At 37.4% G+C, this 5,929-nt stretch overlaps 1 protein-coding gene across 1 annotated transcript in view; it reads left to right on the top strand.

The window, feature by feature from the left end:
- Positions 1-3,720: 3,720 nt before the first annotated feature.
- Positions 3,721-5,929, top strand: part of ccdc146 (coiled-coil domain containing 146) — a 29,806-nt gene continuing 27,597 nt past the window's right edge. The window contains exon 1 of the mRNA XM_026918922.3: positions 3,721-3,868. The gene's annotated coding sequence lies outside the window, so the exon portion shown is untranslated. The remainder of the gene's footprint in view (positions 3,869-5,929) is intronic.

Below are 5,929 nucleotides of genomic sequence, written 5' to 3'. Positions count from 1 at the left end.
TCTCTGATCTTTTTTAGCAGAGTGCAATATACATATACTGCAATATACAGTTTGATTAAAATTCAGGTTTTGGGTGTGTAAATTCACTCAAAAAAGTATTCCTATCTTTTCAGAGTTTAGCAGGAGGAAGTTAATTCCATTGTCTAATGTTCTTTACACATTCCTTAACTTTATTAAACTGATGTCTGTCCTCCGGCTTTACTGAAACTATGTGTGTCATCAACATAGTGTAAGGTAATACCATGTTTACAAATAATTATACCCAGATGTAGCATATGCAGGGAAGCAAGTGGGTATAGAACAGAGTCTTGTGGAACATCAAATGTTACTGTGTATTCATAGAGAAGTCATCATTAACATTTACAAAGTGATAAAGATCAAATAAGACCTGAGCCAGAAATAAGATATTTCCTTAACATTTCCATTATTCCATCATTATAATCATCAGGTCTGATGTTGGCTCTGCCCAATGTGCAATATTTTCAGTTACAAAGCATACTACCAGCAGCCCCTGCTCTTTGTAGGCTGCATGGGTTTCTTTAGTGGTGGGGAAGTAGTGCTGTTTGGAGCCCTACACACAGGATAAATTGGGGGGTCTCTCAGCTGCTATGGACCTGAGTGGTTGACTCCTGTTAGGTCCATTTAGGGCTTACATGAGACTGACAATATTTATGTGGACATCTAACCAACAAGACAGGCTATGGTATTCTGAGGGTGCCACATGGCCAGTAGATCTGTGGCCTGTGCTGGTTTCTAGTTTTCATAGACCTGTGCTCTTCTCTCCTGGGCTCCTTTTGGCCACAAGCCAAATACCCTATAGAGTAGGTTTTGCATTGATTGATTTACACCTGTCTGACAGTGGAGACTGTGCCAGCCACAATTTGTGCAGTCCAAAAACATTTACATTTACATTTATGGCATTTGGCAGATGCCCTTATCCAGAGCGACTTACAGAAGTGCTTGGAAGTCTCTATCCATAAATACATCCTGAAACTGGTTCACTACGTCGTGGACTAAGAGTACTATCAGTCTAAAAAACGGATATGGTAAGAAAAGCACACAGACAACACAAGTTTTTTTAAAAATAAAGTGCAAATTTAAGTACTTCATGAAGAGGTAGGTCTTTAGTTATCATTTGACTTTGTTGTTCGGCAGCAACAATGTTGTTTGCCTTTGTTTCTCAACTATGGCTGCCAGGCATCTCAATACCTGGCTGCGCCTCCACATGTATCTCCCCTGGGTGAAATTTCTCTTCAAGGATGAGAGGATGTGTTTGATTTTCCTTTTCTCAATGTTTTCCCACCTGTCCCTGTGTTTCCTGGACCACTGCTCTTGCATATCTCATCAGCTCCTCTTGTCGCTGCACTTTCTCTGCTATCGTACCTGTCTTTGTGCCGCCTTGTGCTAAGTGGGCCTTGTTTGAGGCTGTGCCAAGAACCCTTCTTCCAGGCTGCACCTGACCAACAATGGTCCTTATTTATCAAGCTGGATACGACTGGATTTATTCATAAATTGTTTGTAGGAGCATTTACACAAGAAATTTGGCATTCACAAAAGCCTGTAATTTCAGAATACTCATGGTCCTGTGTAATTTAAATTTAAACAAAATGTAATGTATTTCAAATAATACAAATAGCATGAATTACTGCATGAATTACTGCACTTATATATAAGGATTATACTGTCAAGTATAAATTGCTTAATTTTATTACATTTACAGCATTTAGCAGACATCCTTTTACAGACCAACTTACAGATGTTGAAATTTTTCTTCATCTTCAGATGTATAACAGAGACCTGCAGGTTTTGTGCTGAAATAGATTAGGTAGGTTAATAGATAGGTTATTTGGAGCTATTCATTATTCCCTCTTGACTACCCCATAGCCCAGATATATGAAGAATCTGAGAGATTGTTGTCACATGGACGGAGTAACCAGTACTTGCAAGATATTCCTGCAGCTCCTTTAATGTTGCTGTAGATCTATTGGTAGCCTCCCTGAAAAGTTTTTGTCTTGTACTTTTGTCAATTTTGGAGGGACTTCCTGTAATTGGTAGTCATTACGGAGCCCCATTTTCTCCACTTTTTCTCTAATGTTTTGGAAATTCTTTTGTACCCATTTCCTGATGGGTACCTTTAAAAAAAAAAAAAAAATCTTGTACTCGCTAAGCTCTTTGCAGGCCAAAGCTTCAGTTGTTGGAGGAAAATCCTACAGACACAGCTGATCTTTATTTGGAGTTAATGAGAATCACTTCATTTATGATAAGTGTACGATAATTACTTTTGAACATGAGTTGTGAGGTGGAAAATGATATTTATCTTGGTTTAATTTTTCTTACATCACAAAAGCCTGCAATTTTAACAGGAATGTGAGACTTTTTTATATCCACTGTATATGGCAAGAAGCTAGCAAGGCAGCCCAACCCAAGGGAGACCATGACAGTGTTGCTCCGGATTTTTATATCTAATACTTCATCATGTGGTTACTCTGTGACTTTGCTGATTGTCTTGAATGCACACAGGAAGGTATCCAGGTAATTCCCACCACCCTGGCATTTAGGAGGGGTGAAATAGAAATATATATTATATTTTATGTATATATGTTTATTGCACTCTGCACACAATGTACATTGTCCTTAATCATTACATGACAGTGAGCATGCTTAATAATCTGTGTTTCTTTCTCTCTCTCTCTCTCTCTCTCTCTCTCGAGTTACACATGCTACTCCTGAGATACCAGTGATCCTGACCCCTTCTACTCTCCAGACTTGCCTGATCCATCCTGATGCCCTACTTCTGGTTGGAGTTCTCATCACTTGGATATAACTCACTGCTGCTGCCGATGGCTCCACACAGACAGCCTAAAGTTACACGAGATTACTGAGGATGGTACCACTTAGAAACCATGAAGACGGCTTTGAATTGCAAGTGATATGATAGCTTTAGGACTGCCATTGCCACGAACAGTTTGGTACTCATGTCTCCAGCAATGAACAGTTTGATAACTTCAACAAAATAGACTTTATGTTAAGAGTATAATGAATTTACTGGTTCCACAACTGCACTTTTTGTCCATGTAGTACACAGTTATAGAAGGGAATGATTTATAATGGCACTATCCGGTGTCACCCAGATGAGGATGGGTTCCCTTTTGAGTCTGGTTCCTCTCAAGGTTTCTTCCTCATGTCGTCTCAGGGAGTTTTTCCTCACCACCTTCACCTCTGGTTCGCTCATTAGGGATAAATTTGTAAATTTAAAATTTATGTCCAGAATTTATATATTCTGTCAAGCTGCTTTGTGACAATGTCTGTTGTAAAAAAAAAAAAAAAATGCTGTAAAAATAAAAAATGCATTGAATTGAATGTTTATTTCAATGTCCAGGACCACATGTATGGTTAACTTTGGATAACTTTGGTTAACTTTGGTTAACCATAAGGACAAATCTCTGCTGCTCTGCTGACTATGGGGCAGCATGAATCCTTTCCCAATGGACCTAATAATAATAATAATAATAATAATAATAATAATAATAATGCTTGTTGTACGTCTGGTCTTCTCTGTAAAATGTCTACTGTAAAATGGTGAGACTTCTCAGCACAGGTCATGCTCAGTGGCATCAGCAGAGGAGGAGGTCCGGAGCCAGTGAGCGTGAGAAAGGCGCCCTCTAGTGACCGCTGTGTGTAGCTACAGTGACGGGGCTCTGCTTGGACGGTTGCTATGGAAACACCATTAAACAATACAGCGGCTGAGATTTCAACGTTGTTGCGCTTCAAGCAGTTATAAAGACGTTTTAATAGAGTTAATGAACACATAAATATGCAGTTTGTTTTATGCATTAGTTAGATTTTAATAACACGGAGACACTAATTGGTAAGTTAATGCCACTTATTTACTTGAGAGTTTAGCACCACTAACCAGTTTAAAAGTTAGCCAGGTTAGATAGATCAGGTTTATCAGGTGCTCTTTATGAGTAACATCTCTCTTTAGGAAATATTTAATAGCTGTTAATTAGATTTCTAACAATCCTTTTGAAAACATGAACTATGAGCCATCTTATTTTAAATGCCACTATTTGCTTAACAGAGTTCTTTGCTTGTTCAGGACTAACATTACTGCAGCTGTCATTTTCATGAGCTAATTAAACTGACTGTGTTCTTAGAGATGTCTAGGTTCAGATGTAATCCTGTAGCTGTAGCTTTATGAGCTGCAGTAAGGTCACAGTTCTGCCTTGGTGCTTAGCACCAGGTTACTGATACTAAATATTAATAAGGATATGAAAGTACACACATACAGATACTCTCCTTTCCTGAGGAGATCCCTAAACACTGCTTCTCACACTGAGCAAACTCATCTGTAGGTTTCTAACTGTCATTTTTATATATAATTTAACAATAAAGGAAAATAACCTATTCATGCAGCTTATAGTCAAACACAATATGAATAAAACAAAAAGCTACCAACTTGAACACCAAATTAAATTTGACGTTTGCCATAAAATGATCATTTATCAAAACAACTGAAAGTGTTTTTGCAGTTCTTCTTACAAGCAACAGTTTGCTGGCAGTCATTTCATCGAAACCGTCCAGCGTTTCCTGGAGTGTATATAACACACAGCAGCACTGTTCTCAGTCTCCGAAGACCACTGAACTTTCACTCACCTGATTTTAGGGGTGTAACACAATGCCATTATCTGTGTCTGTGTCTGGGCCAGTGAGATGACGTGCATTTGTGGTGTCCAAGTCCAATATTTATATATTTAATAAAAACATGACATCGGTCTACATCACATAATCTCCATTAACTTAATTCATTTTCAGTGCATCAAAATAAAATTCATTTTAGTCATTTTTGCTTCCCAAAGACTAAAAACATTCGGAGGTGCTACTGTCTGACCAAATGTGAAGATTAAGTTATTTATTTATTTATTTATTTATTTTTAAGGCTAATTTAGTCAAATACAATTTGAAATAAAACAGTTTGGCATGATTATATTATTGAAACCTGGACATTCCTAAATTGTGTGCAAAATAGGATAGTTTTAAAATTATTCAACTTGCTGAAAAACTTTTGTCCATAAATTCTGATTTCCTCAAATGTGACGGGGCATGACCGACAACAAAAGACTTTTATTTTGGCATGCTTTCAAAGAATACATCAAGTGACCTTAATGATGCAGTGACAAGGTCAGTACCCATTGAACATATATTAAAATAATTGTCATTTGTGTGCCATGTTTAGTCAGGTTCAGTTTACCATGTCAGGTGGTAAGACCCCAAGAAAACCATTCAAATGTGTTATTATCATAATACAATTTATTTAGATTTAAAAAAAATGTGCAAAGTGTGATTTTGAAAACAAAGATTTATATGGGTGTCCAACTAGATGCCTTAATTTTAACTGGAAAAGAGCCTGAAAAGTCAAATGGCACAACCACTAAGTCAGAAAACATGTATTTAAATAAATAAATTCTACGTATAACTGTGCAATGACCTGCTTTTTGCTCAGAGATTTGTGGCTGTAAGTCACAGACTTAATTCAGGGCATGTGCAACGTGCTTCACAGCTCCAGTTTGATCCTGAGCGTGGGTTAGTGTGTGTGGAGTTTTGCATTATTTATACTGTTTACATATTACAGTTATTCACCAATGAGTACTGAATGCTGATCAGTACCCCACCCCTTTCCCATGCACAGTGTGTACCGTGTTATCAGTGATCACAAACACATGCTCACGTTATGAATTTGAATAAAAAAGGCTTTGTTGATATTATTCAGTATTTATAAACCCCAGTGTTGTATGGCAACATGGCTTAATTATAGTCGACTTACACTGATGGATTATTTACATGACGTATTATAAGGAGAATGACATGTCAGGGAAACTAATAAAAACACAACAATCAGTAGTCAAATGCTAATCAGCTGCTCTTGTTT

This window comes from Pangasianodon hypophthalmus, chromosome 9 (assembly GCF_027358585.1).
Source record: "Pangasianodon hypophthalmus isolate fPanHyp1 chromosome 9, fPanHyp1.pri, whole genome shotgun sequence".
NCBI lineage: Eukaryota > Metazoa > Chordata > Actinopteri > Siluriformes > Pangasiidae > Pangasianodon > Pangasianodon hypophthalmus.
Note: the sequence above shows the minus strand (reverse complement) of the source record. Positions and strands in the feature narration are given on the sequence as shown.